This window comes from Lactuca sativa, chromosome 1, assembly GCF_002870075.4.
Source record: "Lactuca sativa cultivar Salinas chromosome 1, Lsat_Salinas_v11, whole genome shotgun sequence".
Taxonomy (NCBI): domain Eukaryota; kingdom Viridiplantae; phylum Streptophyta; class Magnoliopsida; order Asterales; family Asteraceae; genus Lactuca; species Lactuca sativa.
Window position 1 is genome coordinate 4,385,539 of NC_056623.2, and position 17,751 is coordinate 4,403,289.

Below are 17,751 nucleotides of genomic sequence, written 5' to 3' on the forward strand. Positions count from 1 at the left end.
GACCAAGAAGTCGGTGACATTTCGTTGGGGGCCTGAGCAGCAGACAGCCTTCGAAACTCTCAGACAGCGGTTATGCGAGGCACCGATTCTCACCCTGCTAGAGGGTGTAGATGATTTCGTGGTTTACTGTGACGCTTTGATCACGGGCATGGGTACGGTACTGATACAGTGGGGTCACGTGATAGCAGGTTTCGGGAACCATGTTAGAGTTCCGGTTAGGACTCGAGTTCAGTTGAGGGTTAGGTCGAGTGCGTGTTCGATCCGGTTAGGAAAGTGTTGTAAGACAACGGGGGTAGCCGTAGCATTCACTAGCAGTCAGATAGTATGGAAAGTGTTGTAAGACTACGGGGGTAGCCGTAGCATTCACTAGCGGTCAGTTAGCACAGAAAGTGTTATAAGTCTACGGGTGTAGTCGTAGCACTCACTAGCAGCAGATAGTGTGAGGGGTGTTGTAAGTCTGCGGGTGTAGTCGTAGCATTCACCAGGTTGGCAGATAGTGTTAGGGTGTTGTAAGTCTGCGGGTGTAGCCGTAGCATTCACCAGGCAGTCAGATAGTGTTAGAGTATTGCAAGTCTACGGGTGTAGCCGTAGCATTCACTAGCAACCAGATAGTACCAGAGTGTTGTAAGTCTGCGGGTGTAGCTGTAGCATTCACTAGCAGCTAGATAGTGGTAGAGTGGTGTAAGTCTGTGAGTGTAGCCGTAGCATTCACTAGGTTGATAGATGGCATGAGCGTGTTGTTAGAATGCGGGAGGAACAGTAGTACCCACCAGTTCGAGTGCAGCAGTGAGGATAAGGAAATCCACGGATTGGATTTCGGAATTACCCGAATGGATTAGATCTGGTTGAGCCAGTGATAAAACTGTAGGAGCGTCACTATAGTTACGAGATCAGGAAAGCAATGGACTGTACAAGATTGCATGTGAGATAAGGCTACCATTGGTCAGGTAGCAATCACTTCCGGCCTTGGATTTGATGATGACAGGATTCGACGTATGGATCTGATCGGTTAGATCAGAAGGTTGTTAGAGTCACAGTGGAATGATAACTAGTTGCAACTAGTTCCAGAGGAGGATTTCGTTCAGAAGTCGTGTGAGGCGACTAAGTAGGAGTCCTTTGGCTCCGCAGCCGGTCCGGAACCCGATATTTCAGATGATTGGCGAGTGAATTGAGACCTAGGAGGTCTCGGTAGCTTGTGGGAAGCATCCATGTGGCAGCATACTGCTTCAGTCAGCTCAGTGTTCGGGAAGTTTCAGCGTTTGGGCAACATTAGTATTTGCATTTCAGGTTGCAAATACAAACGAAATTGCTGGTTGATTGGGAAGTGGTAAGTCACTCACAGCGGGATCAGCTGAGCCTTGGCCAAGTATAAGTAATCTGCAGGGATAACTGGGTCTGTGAACCTGTTTTATAGTGGGAACCGCGAGTGATCAGAAGTTGAATAGTCATTTGTGGGATGAACGGACTGGATTCAACGATAATGATTCAGTATGAGTGGTCTGTCACGGAATCAGACTATCTCAAGGCAACAGATTTCAGACGAAGTGGATGTGATCTTGTAGTGAGGAATTCGTTCATCTGAGGATATTAGGGCTTTGCGAAGATTGGTCACAACTACCCTGGGAAGGATAGGATGTGCCCAAAACGGTGATCATGTTACTAGAAGTGGTTTGGCATATAAGAAATAGTAAGGAGTGATTTCGAGGACGAAATCTAATTTAAGTGGGAGAGAGTTGTAACACCCATTTATTTATTAGTTAAATAAATAAATTAGTGAACGAATGGTGGCCTAAAATAAATAAATAAATGTATAGAAGCCCTAAAATCAAGAATAAATGAGCAACGCGTTAGTTCGAGGAGTTAAAAGTTATAATTAAAGAAGTTGAGGGATGAATTGTAATTCACGGGTTAGTTAGTAAAGAATGTTGGAAGTTGAGAGTGATTTGGTAATTCTGGGTTTAATTTGAAATAAAGTCATGAAGGAAGGAGTTAAAGTGTAAGTAGTGGATTCAATTTAAAGAGGAACTAATAAGGAGGGGCTATATGTGACAAAAGTGAATGGAAGTTTGTGTAGGAGCGGGATATACCAGATAACCATCCTTCCCGTCACCTTATCACTCCCAAACCCTAACCCTAGTGGGGAATCAGCCGCCACCCGATGCCTCTCTCGTTTTTCCGACCAGATGAAGCCTCCAACGCCGACGCTGCCGCCTCCCCATGATATGTCATCAGGGTCTTGCTGTCGGTGAAGACTCATTCCCACTGTTCCATGTACGCCACCAGGTGGGTGGCCGTGTTACTGTTCCGGGAAAAGAGTGCATTTTTGTGTTCATTTCAGTGTAGTGGGGGTTTTGTTTAGCCGGATTTCTCAGGAAAAACCACTACCACCGTGAGGTGATGGCTGCCGCCAAGCACCACCGTCGGCCACCACGGTGTGGTTGTGTGTGTGTGTGTTAGTTAGTTAGTGTGTGTTTATCCTTGAGTAAAGCATTGTAACTGTAATTTCCAAAAGATTAATGAAAAGAAACTCAAACCACCACCATAAGGTGGTGGCCGCTACCGTGATCCGCCATTTGATGGGTTTTATACAAACAATCCTAAGTGTGCATGCAACCCTAGTTTGGATCTATGTTTTCACTATTAGATACACAACATTATGTACACAAGAATAAAACCCTAATGTGCATTGCTATTTTTGAAATTAACATACAAGGTTGGATTACATACCTCTTGTTGTTATATTGCAATAACAACTTAAATCTTCAAATCCTAAGTCTTGAAAGCAAGCACCACAAGTGTAGTGCCTCCAATGGCTCACAAACACCACAAGCAATTGGAGAGTCTTAATATAGAGGAGGGAGGAGATGTAATTCATCCTTGGGACCTCTTAGGAGCATGTACACGAATTCTAAAGGCCTAGGGGTCTTTATATAGGGTTTAGATTAGGGTTTCAGTCCTTATCCTTATCCAGTTGCTTGCCCACCAAGCAACCATAAGATAAGCCTTGAAAAACCCTTATCCTCTTATCCTTGGACGATTTTAAGGATATCCTTATCCTTGAATTCGTCCATCCTTTAACAAGGATAAATATTGCCCTATCTTGCAACTATCCTATAATTACAATTCAGCCCCTCTAGTTTAATTAATTACACTTGATAACAAAATTAATTCCTAATTAATTATTGACCAATATTAATTAAACAAATATGATTTTTCCTTTAATATATTATTCTTATAACATATTAATAAATCACAATAACCTCTCTCTCTATTTAATTTCTCCAGTCAAGTTGCTTTGGTGAAGGCAACCCAAAAGGACCATGCACAACCGGGTCAAGTACTTACCAAATATGGTTACGGGCTTAGACACTAATCCAACAGTCTCCCACTTGGATAAGTCTAGTAACCACAAATGTAACGTGCAACCCGATTAGCAATCGTAGCTCTCAAAGATGCTGTCAAACTCTGATCTTATCAGTTACCTGTCCTCTAGATAAGGGATCGTACAGTCCTCTGTTAGATATCATGCTGACAATTCTATGGAATGATTAGTCAAGCATTTAGGTTTCTCGATCTCCGATTTATTTGACATAGAACTTAATCGAACACATCAATTTAGTTCTGACCGGGCCCGACACATAAGTCAAATCAAATCATCGAGCGGCCGAGATATCTCTTCTACCCTCTTAGGATAAAATTTACAGATAAACTTCGACTTATATGCATTTACTTATTCAATAATCAACTATACACAACAATGCGTTTTATAACATTAAGTTACCAATGCGTTTTCGCATTATCAATGTACAATCAATTACAAATAATAAACCATATATCTAGGTTTTAAGACTATATGATATTATCGTCTTGCGATCACCTCTTATATATCATATTCCATACGTTGATTCCAGCAAGCGCGGTTTTATTCCAATGCTCAAAACCAGTTCATAAGCACTCATGAGCGTCGCAGTAACCCTTTGTTATGTCTAATACCATTTAGACAATCTACGCACTAATTCATGACAATCTTCATTCATATCTACTTCCAACACATGAACGATTGTGGACAATTTGAATAATTCGATTATTCCTAATAAACTCAATTATGCTGGAAGTCAAAACATGCAAAAATTGAAACAATAGTTAAACAATTAACATATGACAGTAGCTTTACTTATAAATAAAACTCCTTTATTTAATCATCAAATGTCAATTACATTTATCTATTACACGTTTCTACACGATGTCTGATGAAGTGATATTTTCTGTCGATATGTCAAGATCTACCATGATCCCTCGGTTCTTTGGTCAAGGCAACCGCTCCTTTATTATCACAGAAAATCTACATGGGCTCCTTTATGGCGGGTACAACTCCAAGGTCACCAATGAAGTTCTTCAGCCATATTGCCTCCTTTGACGCTTCGCTCACTGCTATGTACTCTGATTCGCATGTTGAATCAGCTACTGTTTCCTGTTTGGAACTCTTCCAAGTCACTGTTCCTCCATTTAGGGTAAAGACCCAGCCCGATTGCGAACGATAGTTGTCCCTATCGGTTTGGAAGCTGGCGTCATTGTACCCTCGCACCTTCAAGTCATCACTCCCTCCGAGGACTAAAAACCATTCCTTCTTCCTCCGAAGGTAATTAAGGATATTCTTCACAGCAATTCAATGTGCTCTGCCAGGGTTCCCTTGATATCTACTAACCATGCTCAAAGCAAAGGCTACATCAGGGCGAGTACAAGTCATAGCGTACATGATTGAGCCAACTTCGGAAGCGTATGGAACTCGGATCATTTCAGCTATCTCAGCTTCGGTACTCAGACTTTGAGTCTTACTCAATTTGGCATTGCTTTGTATCGGTAATTCTCCCTTCTTCGAGTTTTCCATACTAAAACATTTTAGTACTTTCTCTAAGTAAGTGTTCTGACTAAGTCCAATTAGTCTCTTACTTCTTTCTCTTACTATCCTTATTCCCAAAATGTAAGTAGCTTCTCCGAGGTCCTTCATAGCGAAGCACTTCCCGAGCCAGGACTTAACCTCCTGCAAAGTCGGGATGTCGTTTCCTAAGAGTAATATGTCATCGACATATAAAACTAGAAAGCTTACTATACTCCCACTGGCTTTGACATATACACACTACTCATCTTCGCTTTGTACAAATCCAAACTCTTTGACTTTCTCATCGAAGCAGAGATTCCATCTGCGAGATGCTTGCTTAAGTCCATAAATGGACTTCTCAAGCTTACACACTCTATTCGGATGCTTCGGATCCACAAACCCTTCTGGCTGAGCCATGTAAACATCCTCAGCCAACTTTCCATTAAGGAAAGCGGTCTTGACATCCATTTTCCAAATCTCATAATCATGAAATGCGGCAATAGCTAGCATCACTCTAATAGATTTCATCTTCGCAACTGGTGAGAAGGTCTCTTCATAGTCAACTCCGGGAGTTTAAGTAAAGCCCTTCGCAACCAATCGCGCTTTATATGTGTGTACCTTTCCATCCACGTCGGTCTTCTTCTTGAAGATCCACTTACACCCAACGGTCTTACGTCCGGGCACATGATCAACCAAATTCGAAACTTGGTTATCATACATGGATTTGATCTCGCTATCCATCGCCTCTTTCCATTTCGCAGACTCCGGGCCTGCCATGGCTTCCTTATAGCTATTAGGTTCATCAAGATTTACTAGTGTACCATCACTAATATACGTGTCCCCTTCGGTAGTAATATGAAAACCATAAAACTGGGGTTGAACTCTAACTCTATCCAAACATCTAAGAGGTAAGGACTCGTCAATTGGTTCAACCGGAGTTTCCTCCTCGGGTTGAGTGCCAGCGGTAGAGGTTCCTTCATCTATCGACTCTTGAATCTCTTCAAGCTCGATTTGCCTCCCACTGTCCTCTTGGCCTATGAATTCTCGCTCTCGGAAAACTCCTCTCCTCGCAACAAAGACAACATTGTCCTTCGGTCTATAGAAGAGATATCCAAAGGATTTCTGTGGGTAGCCAATGAAAATATATCGCTCACTTTGAGGTTCAAGTTTGTCGTGAGTGTCTCGTCTTACGAAAGCCTCGCAACCCCAAACCTTGATATGTGCCAACGAAGGAGATTTCCCCGTCCACATCTCGTGAGGTGTTTTGGCAACCTTCTTAGTAGGGACTCGGTTAAGGATATGGGCGGCAGTCTCTAAGGCATACCCCCAAAAAGAGATTGATAGTGAAGCACGACTCATCATAGAGCGAACCATATCCAATAAGGTTCGATTACGCCTTTCTGCCACACCATTCAATTGTGGTGTCCTAGGTGGCGTCAATTGCGAAACTATTCCACACTCCTTGAGATATTCGTGGAATTCAAGACTTAGGTACTCTCCTCCTCGATCGGATCGAAGCGTCTTGATCTTCCTGCCCAATTGATTCTCCACTTCATTCTTAAACTCTTTGAACTTTTCAAAAGTTTATGACTTTTGCTTGATTAAATAGATATACCCATATCTACTATAGTCATCGGTAAAAGTCACGTAGAAGCGGTTCCCATCCTTCGTGGTTGATCTAAACGGTCCACATACATCGGTATGTATTAGGTCCAATAAACCTTCACCCCTTTCGCACGTACTAGCGAAGGGTGACTTAGTCATCTTTCCAAGCAAACAAGACTCGCACGTGTCATCTTCCCTAAGGTCGAATGACTCCAACACTCCATCCTTTTGGAGTTGGGCTATGCGTTTCTTGTTGACATGTCCAAGACGACTATGCCACAAGGATGCTTTATCCAAACTATTGGAAGAATCTATATTCAAAACATCATTTCCTAAGTTATCAACAATCATAACAGTTTCATAAATTCCATTACATGGTATAAAAGACACCATTTAGATAAGCTAAAATAGAACCATTCTCATTATTAAAAGAAAATCTAAAACCTTGTCTAAACAAACCATGAAATGAAATGATGTTTCTAGCCATTTCTGGCGAATAGCAACAATTTTCTAAATCTAAACATAAACTATTTCTAAGCACTAAAGAATATACTCCAATCTTGGTTACAGGCGACGATCTTCTGTTCCCCATGATTAGATTTATCCTTCCTTGCTCCACATCCCTACTTCTTTTTAGTCCCTGCACATTAGAACAAATGTGGTAACCACAACCGGTATTAAGAACCCAAGAAATAGCATGATTAGAATCGTTAGATTTAATTGTGTATATACCTGCGAAAGATGGCTTGATCTTTCCTTCCTTGATGGCTTGCAGGTACTATGGGCAACTTCTCTTCCAATGTCCTATCTTGTGGCAGTGGTGACATTCAGCCTCCTTAGGGTTAGAGCAGGGCTTAGCGGGATCAACTTTGGTCCCACTAGAAGAGGCACCATCTCGGGCTTTCACCTTGCGTTGGTTCTTGGATGAAGCCTTCCTCTTCTTTCCCTTCCCTTAACCAATAGCCAAGACAGGAGCAGTGGGTGGATTGGGAGTTGTTGCAACAGACTTGTCTTTGAAGTTGCTCTCAGCGACCCTCAAAAGACCTTGGAGCTTGCTTAGTGTGACCTCCTCTTTGTTCATGTGGTAGGTCATCCTAAATTGATTGTAGCTCGGAGGCAAAGAGTGAAGCACCACGTCGATTGCCAAGTCTTCCCCAAAGTCAACATTCAACTTGCGAAGACGATCGACATACCTTTGCATCTTTTGCAGGTGCACGGTAAGAGACTCTCCATGACCCATCTTAGCGGAAATCATGTTAGTGAAAATCTCATAACGCTCTTGTCTCGCGTTTTGGTGGTATCTCTCCAATAAGTCTTGGTGCATCTCGTATGGATACATGTCCTCATAGGACTTTTGGAATTCGGAGTTCATTGTGGCTATCATGATGCAGTGAACCTTCGTTGCATCACGTTCATGAGTCTCAAAAGCACTCATTTCAGCCGGAGTAGCGATTTCTGGATTGATCTTCTCGAGCTTTTCATCAAGGACATACTCCTTGTCCTCGTAGCGAGCGATCGTGCGAATGTATCTTATCCATTCGCTAAAGTTCGTCCCATCGAAAGTGACCTTTTGACAAAGTCTCATCAATGTGAAAGAACTATCAGCAACGTTGTTTGTCTTTGACATGTACAAATAGAAAGGACAAAGATAGATTAGAATATGAATCCCTAATTATCACCCAATTAGAAAAAATTAGGGCTAGGATCCAACAACAATATTTAAATCTTAGAAAAGGGATGCCGTAATCTAAATGCAAATAATTTGAAGGTAAGTGAATGACGATTCACTAATTCTCCATCATGAAAAACCTAACTCTAAGTTCTAAATGTATTGAGAATTCCTAGGTTCGGATGAGATTCATTGAAACTTTTCAATGGCATGTTTAAATCTCGATATGCCCCTATCGTTTGTGACTGGGATACCGAGCATCACAAAGTGGGTGTGAATTACCATGCAAATTCACATGGTGCCTTCGTTGTAACGATCACCTATTCGATGTGCAGGTAAACCACACACGCTCCATCGAACTATGATAAACAACGAATCACCCTTTGCCACCTTTTCTTAGAACCAAATAGTGTGTCGGTAAACCACGCACGCTCCACTAACTTCTTAGTAAGGTGCAAAGTGTAATTTCATGGGATTGCATCAAATTCACTTTTCCTAAAGTAACTAAGATTGGGAAATTTTAGAAAACATGTAGTTACTTTGTATTTCTTATTATACTTTTAATGAGAGAATGAGGTTTCCCTATCCTACCCGTTCGGCTTACGACCCTCCACCGATCAAGCAAGCGGTGGGTGTGAGTGTACACCCATTAAGCGCCATTTTATAGGCCGCAACCTTATACCCACCTTATAGACCGGCTTCGTGAATGAGGCCTACTAACGGTAAGACTAGCATTTTAATTATACATATATATATATATATATATATATATATATATATATATATATATATATATATATATATATATATATATATATTAAGCTGGTAATAATATAGTAGTATAGGGTGTATTTTAAACATTTTAAAAATACTAGGGTTTTAATCTTCAATTAAAATTTTTGAAATTTAATGTCACTTAAATTAAAATTTTAATTATTAAAACTCTTGATTTAATAATTATCTTAAATTAAACTATTAATTTAAATTATCAAATCATAAGGGATTATTTAAATCTAAAAGATAATTACCATTTAAACATTTAAGTTATCCTAATCCCTTAAATCCCTCTATAAATTTCGAAAATAGGGATGGGATAATTCATGATCTTTAATTACCATATTTAACTATTAAAGGATAATTACAAGATATGGGATTATCCAAATCCCTAAAATTTAGGATCTTATCTTGGGGAAGGAGGCAAATCTCGAAATCTAAGAGTTTGCAAACCCTAGATTTCGAAATCTTGGATTGAAAGGAAAGGATTCAAAAACCCTTTCAAGATTTTCGCAAATTAGGGTTAGGAAACCCTAATCTCGAAATCTATGGCCTCCTAGGATTTATTGGCTATAAAACCTAATTTGTCAAGTTCATACAATTGAATAAAACTAATTGAAAACAAGTTAACCAAAGGCTGTGATACCACTGATGGGTTTTATACAAACAATCCTAAGTGTGCATGCAACCCTAGTTTGGATCTATGTTTTCACTATTAGATACACAACATTATGAACACAAGAATAAAACCCTAATGTGAATTTCTATTTTCGAAATTAACATACAAGGTTGGATTACATACCTCTTGTTGTTATATTGCAATAACAACTTAAATCTTCAAATCCTAAGTCTTGAAAGCAAGCACCACAAGTATAGTGCCTCTAATGGCTCACAAACACCACAAGCAATTGGAGAGCCTTAAGATAGAGGAGGGAGGAGATGGAATTCATCCTTGGGACCTCTTAGGAGCATGTACACGAATTCTAAAGGCCTAGGGGTCTTTATATAGGGTTTAGATTAGGGTTTCAGTCCTTATCCTTATCCAGTTGCTTGCCCACCAAGCAACCACAAGATAAGCCTTGAAAAACCCTTATCCTCTTATCCTTGGACGATTTTAAGGATATCCTTATCCTTGAATTCGTCCATCCTTTAACAAGGATAAATATTGCCCTATCTTGCAACTATCCTATAATTACAATTCAGCCCCTCTAGTTTAATTAATTACACTTGATCACAAAATTAATTCCTAATTAATTATTGACCAATATTAATTAAACAAATATGATTTTTCCTTTAATATATTATTCTTATAACATATTAATAAATCACAATAACCTCTCTCTCTATTTAATTTCTCGAGTCAAGTTGCTTTGGTGAAGGCAACCCTAAAGGACCATGCACAACCAGGTCAAGTACTTACCAAATATGGTTACGGGCTTAGACACTAATCCAACACCATTGACCACCACTACCCGAGGTGGTAGTGGGTGGTGCCCCGCTAGTAAACCCTAATGGGCTTAGAGATTGGTTTTGGGCCTATTGGGCCATGTTTGAGTGGAAAACCCTAATTATGAGTATTGGGCCTTAGACTTATTGGGCCACTTGTGGGCCATTGCGATTGGATTGTGAATTAAGCCCAAATTATTCCATGCCATTTATCTAGTAGAGTAAAGGACTTAATGGACTAAGTCCTTAATGGGCTAATTGAGAAAATCCTAATATTTGAGAAATTATCAGGACGCACACAGGAATTATTTAATAACTTGGAATATTAAATAATAATCATTGGCGGAAATTAATCTAAGCAATATTGGACTTAATGGATTAAGTCCTTAATGGGTTAAGTAGGAAACTTAACCCTAATCATCATTTTATATGAAACCCTAATTTCATTTGGGTTTATTGTTGGGCCTTTCTATTGGGGCTTGATGACTGGGTTATTAAATGGGCTATCCAAGATCAAGCAAATGGTCTAGAGTAATTTAATGGGCCTAGGGTAAGGCCCATGTAAGGGCTTGGGCCCAATTTGGAAAATTGGGCCATAGATGGGCCATAGTTTAGGCCTTAATGATTATATGAAGTTGGGCCTTAGAATGAGACCATGTATAGGCCTAGGCCCAATTTGGAAAATTGGGCGTGTTAGGCTTTGATTCCTAATTGACTTTGGGCCTATGGTTTGGGCCTTGGGCTTGAATAAGCCAAGCTAGGGGTAATGTAGTAATTACCCAAAAAAATGTACTTATGGTTATGTATTGGGACCCAATTATAAATTGGTAGTTATTTTGGTGTTGACAGTTCGGGAATCTGTCAGCCAGCAGTTGGGGTTGAGTCTGCGGGACTTCAACAATGTGGGATTGTGTCTACGGGACTTCAGCAGTGTGAGGTGAGTTTCCTTCCAGTAGGAACGGGTCTAAGGCACCAAGGCCGACCTGTATAGATGATACGTTAGTATTGGAGTGTGGGCAGAGCCCGTATCTCATAGTTGAGTTTGATTATGATATATGATTGTATGATAGAATTGTTTATACTCGTTGTCTGTGTGATACTTGTATGTTATGGTTTAGTAGTTGAGTGTGGGTGAGGCCCGTATCTTAGAGATAGTGGAGTGTGGGCGAGGCCCGTATCTCCCAGCTAGCGGAGTGTAGGCGAGGCCCGTATCTCCATAAGTGTGGGCGAGGCCCGTATCTCCTAGCTGTTCATTATATGATTGTATATACTTGTATGTTACGGTTTAGTAGCTGAGTGTGAGCGAGGCCCGTATCTCAGAGATAGTGGAGTGTGGGCGAGGCCCGTACCTCCCAGCTAGCGGAGCGTGGGCGAGGCCCGTATCTCCATGAATGTGGGCGAGGCCCGTATCTCCTAGCTGTTCATTATATGATTGTATGTGTTACATCCCAAAATTTAAGACCAAAAATTTCTTTTTAATAAAACATTACTTTAAACAAAGACATCATTCCAAAACAAAATTTGAGTATAAGTTTTCAAAACACTTGGTTATTATCGGAGTAAACATTCCCAGGCTGACTAATCTATGGTGTGTGCCATGCGATCACCCCGAGCTCCTCCCTCCGCTACCGGAAGTACCTGAAAACAAAACTGAAAACCGTAAGCACGAAGCTTAGTGAGTTCCCCACCTTACCACATACCATGCATAACCACCTACTGCACATACTGGGCCACGCCCGCTATCCGGGGCCTCGCCCCTTACTTCGGGCCTCGCCGCTCCAGGCCCCGCCTGGCTTCGAGCCCCGCTCGGATACAGATCTGTTTCACTTAGGCCTCGCCTGTCACAGGGCCTCGCCCACTAACATATAATAGCACATAAACATATCACAACTCTTGCTTTAAGGCCTCGCCTATCTTTGGGCCCCGCCCGTGTCCTGCTACTGGTGAGTCATGGAACCTCATCCATACTCCTGCTGATAGTGAGATACGGGCCCAACCCACCCTCACTCCTTTCCTAACTTGGGCCTCGCCCCTGCTCTGCTGCTACTGAGATGTGGAACACCATCCACACTCTGCTATTGGTGAGATACGGGACCTCGCCCACACTCACCTCCCTACCAGGCACATACAAGTATCACACAGACAACAAGTATAAAATATCACATAAACCGCTCCTTGGGCACCCGCCCTCTATCATTGGACCTCGTCCGAATATCCTACTAGCATACTGTGCCTAGGGCTAACCCCCGGGTCTTCTACTCATGACTACATGGGCCGGCATTGTGGCCGTAGACCCATTCATACAAAGGGAAACTCACCTGATACTGCTGAACTGCTGCTGCTAACCCCTTTGACCGCTACCTGACCACTGACTCCGAACTGCTGCTCCGCTAGCTCCCCGAGCTACCAACATCAACATAACACTTAGTCTAACTGACCTTCAAAGGTCAACCAAGCCAACTCTGGTCAAAGTCAACGTCCTGGTCAGAGTCAACCTTCCAGGTCAACCCTACTCGTCGAGTCACCCTACTGACTCGCCGAGTTCATAATTCCAGAGTCCTTCCACTCGCGACTCTACTCGCCGAGTCAGCCCCTGACTCGTCGAGTCTACTGATTCCCGATTCCTGTCCTGTCCAACTCACTGAGTCCTGGCTCGACTCGCTGACTCGAGACTTAACTCGAAGGGTTTGGGACCACGCGACCTGACTCGCCGAGTCTAAGAACAGACTCGCCGAGCACACGACAATCTTCATCCAACTCGCTGAGTTGTTCATCCAACTCGCCGAGTTCAAAACTATCTTCATCCGACTCGACGAGCTGTTCATCCCACTCGTCGAGTTCCTCCTCATCTTCAAGCTACTCGCCGAGTCCACTCAAAGGACTTGTCGAGTCCCTTAAGATCCACTTACATGCAGAGGACTTCCGAGTCATGCATGGACTCCAAACTGTAGATCTACCCTTCCCAAGCCTATTCCCCACATAAAGTTGCAAACTTTACGTGTAGAGAGGGAGATCTAGGCAAAATGCACCAATAACTAGGGTTTAAGACCAAGAGGCTCTAAAATCCACCCAATGGCTGATACTTTACGGGATTCTAAACCAACACAAGCATGGATCTGAGGTAGCAACCTCAGATCTGGACCTCAAGCTTGAACTTGATCTTAGGCATGGCTTAAAAGCCCCAAAACTCATAACCAAAGAATATCTAAAGGAGGGAAACAAATTGATACCTTCCAATGCTCTGAAATGTTCCCCAAACTTCAGATCCAAAGCCACTCCTTGATGCCTCCAAGATTCCCACTTCTTCTTCTTCTTCTAAATCACTCAAAAATGGCCAAAAGCATGAATCATCACAATGGGGGCTTAGGGTGCGGTGTTCTGGGTGTGAGAGACAGTAAAGGAGCCCTAGGAAGAAGATTGAGACGTTTAAATAGGCTCCAAGCCCCGAGTTTAGGGTTTTCCTCGCACAGACCAGACTCGCCGAGTCCACTTGGCCGACTCGCCGAGTTGGTCACTTACTCCTCGACCCGGACCCCGCTCCGACTCGCCGAGTCCTTCTTAAATTTAGGGTTTCCTTTACTTTCTTGGATTTCAAAATCTTGGGTGTTACAACTCTCCCCCACTTAAACTGAACTTCGTCCTCGAAGTTTACCATGGCCCACCGCCTGCGATCTGCCTCCAATACCCAACACCAGCCGCCTACCTGTGCTGGTCTTCCACCTGGTCATTCTGTCTAACATCAACCTCGCGGGTAAACCTCGGGTCGAACCTGACCCTGAACAACTTAGAAACAGAACTTACTCAACCGATAATCCTTCTGGTACTCACCGAGTACTGCACTGAACCCGCAAAGGTTCTCCACTACTTTCCTTGCGCAATTTCCTTGCCTTCCCAAGGAAAAGCCTCATAACCGACTTTTCCTCTGACACTGTGAAGGTTCTATCCTTCACTAACTCCATCACCCCCCTGCTATTTCCAGAACGGGTCATCCCCGTCAGTACTCACTGACACTCCTTTCTGCCAACACTTGGTGTCGAGCACCCCTCGACTCAACTAACAGAATTCCACCCTACGCTGCATACTCGCACTGCCACCGACTGACAATTCTGCTATTCCTCGTCTGACTCCCTGAAGAACTAAGACCACCCTGGTCCCTACCAACCTATCAATGACTGGATTACCGGCTCCCACCGGTAGCTAGTCCCAACACCAACACTGGTCGCTCTCAGCGACTTCCAAAGAAACCTCGACCACCTATAACTGCTCAATCAATCATGCCATTCAGGCACTACAAACCTGGGATCCCCGATCCCCTAACTTGACACTAAGGTCCTTACCAGGTCCCACCTGCGCTGTTAAAACTCACGGGCCTCGCCCATGGGTCCCACCCGCCTCTATCCTTCTAGCCTCACTAGTCTAGTCACTCTCGCTCGGGCCTCGCCCACGGGTCTCACCCAACCATACTATTGAGCAACCCTGCTCCCAGGTCTCACCTACACTGCTAATCTCATACGGGCCTCGCCCACGGGGTCTCACCCAACTATATCCTGGAGCAGCCTCTCCCAAGGTCTCACCTCTCTAGAGCTATACAGGCAACTCCCTACCATTCTCATCCACTACTCAATCTTGATCCCTACCTGATCACTAGGAGATAAGGGCCTCGCCCCAACTCCACTAACGGAACTACTAAGGAATGCTACGGCTTACCCATAGGCTTACATCACCAACCATTGCTGACCTCTAGTGAATGCTACAGCTGCCCTGTAGTCTTACAACACTTCCACTACTGACTGCAAATACGAAGGCACCCACGTGCCATCAGCTTCTCAAGATCCTTATTCCGACTCCCGCGAGTCCTTTAGGCGATCCACAACCTGAATTTCCCAACCATAACTAACCATTACCATCACATGCACTAGCCGATGTGGAGTTTCTCAAACTCCCAACCCTGAAATCCTCAATCCATCAAACGCCGAACTACTTCTCTTCCCTCTCGGAGGTCACGTACTCATTCTGGGTCTGCGTGCTCCCCTCTGGGCACACCCGGAGGATTCTCCCCCACTTCGATCCGGCTTACCCCTTGCTGCTCAATACTCAAAGAGATCCCGATCTTTGCTACCATTCCATAACCCATCTACTGAGGAACCCAAGCCCGCCATAGCTAGGGATTTAGCCAATCCATCACAATCACTGCACCACTCCGAACTAGCGAAACGTACCAAATCCCTCCCAAGCATGCTACAGTTACTGCATCCTTCGAAACCTTCTTCAATAGAGCACATCCCCTAACTACCATACAAATATCCAAGGTATGCAGATGGCATATAACTCGATCACAATCAACCAATCAAAATAAAATACTTTTACCGCTAATGATGCAGAACCATAACAATGAAATCATGCACAAATAAAAGAACTGAAAATGGGAAATTGCATACCTGCAACGTCCGGCGTTGCTCGCGTCTCCAAGGTCGTCATCTGAAAAGCCCTGCTCCCTGCCGCAGGTGCCTCTACTAGGCCCTGACGGCCATCTGCGATCCTCAAAGTTGCAGGGGCGGGTGCCATCACCCGTCCTGCCGAAGACAAACTGGGGCACTGGGCCTTCTTGTGGCCCCGCTGGTTGCAATGAAAACATATCAAGTCTGATCCCTGCGCGGCGGTAACAGTACAATCCCTGCTGAAATGACCAGTCCGACCGCACTTGAAACAGCCAGACTCACCACTACTACCACTCCTGCACGCGCCCCCGTGCGCCCTGCCACACTTTCCGCACCGACTGTGGTCCTGATGATCCCTCGATCTCGAATCCGATCCCTTGGGCCTTTTGCCCGAACCCGTAGCTACCTGAACCTCATCCGGCTTCCTCTTCCGGATCTGCTCCAAATCGATTTCCCTCTCTCTAGCCCGAGAAATCATATCTTCCAGCGTCTTATAACTGGATCTGCTCACGAACTCCCTGATGTCATCCCTCAACATCTCATGGTACCGAGCCTTCTTCATCTCCTCATCTGTGACATACTGCGGTACAAGAAGAGCCCTCTCCCTGAACTTGGCGGTGATCTCTGCCACAGTCTCAGTAGTCTGCGTCTAATCTTGAAACTCTCGTGCCAGCTGTTGCACCTCAATAATCGGCGAAAACTCCACCCTAAACCTGGCCGAGAAATCGCTCCAAGTCATCGCGTCCAACGCGGCATCATCCCCCAAAGCATGACCAATCTCCTCCCACCAATCCCTCGCTCTGTCCTTCAGAAGACAGGAAGCGAGTCTAACCTTGTCCCCCTCGGGACACCTGCTCGTACGAAAAGCGTTGGCTACATCCGCCAACCATCTGCTGCTAGCAATGGGGTCCCTAGCCCCATGATAATCTGGTGCCCCGCAGGCTCTGAACTCTCGAAACGTCAAGGTACGCACTCCCATCAATGCCATCATCTCAGTACGGAAGGCTCCCAGCCTCTCATCCAAGATCTCTAGTATGCCCTCCTTGACCGTGCCAAAGATCACAGGAGTCTGAGCTAAAATACTGCGCGTAACCTCAGCTGATATCAACTCTCTCATCCGCTCCTCGAGCTGCTCGGTCCCTAAACCCGAGCCTGATCCCTCTCCGGCGCCTGATCCGCCCGCTGGTCTCTCTCGCAATGTCACCATGCTGAAAATATACCACAACCACTATCAGAATACTCATCACTGATGCGAGATCAAACATGCCCTACCAGGTTCCCGGTCTTGTCTCTGCCATTCCCGAATCGAGTACGGATCCTCTGCTTTCAGTAGTACGGGCCTATACTACCTTCCACATCTATCCGTACTTTCCCCAGGAATTGCTTTGACTCCACCAGGTCCCTTATCCACTAATACTGCTCCCAACCCAATCTCATCCTAGGCTTACCCTAGGGAAACCTCTGACTCAATTCAAACCAGTCCTCAACTGCTGAAGGTCTCCTTGTGATGCCAATTAGCCATCACCTGGATACCATCACATGCGACGAGGCTCAGATAATCCTTCAAGTAAAAGATCCGTCCCTACAACGGTTGGACTCAAACAAGAACTGCGCAATAGGACCAAATCCAGCACTCTGAGATTATTCAACCCTGATCGCATGTGACGTGTTGTATCCACCTAATGGCTAACTCCTATCACTCAGAATCCCACAATGCACAAAGCAAGCAGCATTCGAACAAGGGAAAAATCTAACCATAACATACTCAAGCAATCATATCCACATAGCAAGAATCTGAACTAGCATGCAACACAAACTCACAACTCAGGCATAACCTAAACAGGCTATCCTACTACTGTCTACTCAGCACTACTATACAGCTCAAAAGCACAAATAACAGGCACATAAGGCATCATCCCTAGATCCTTAGTCCTATTCTA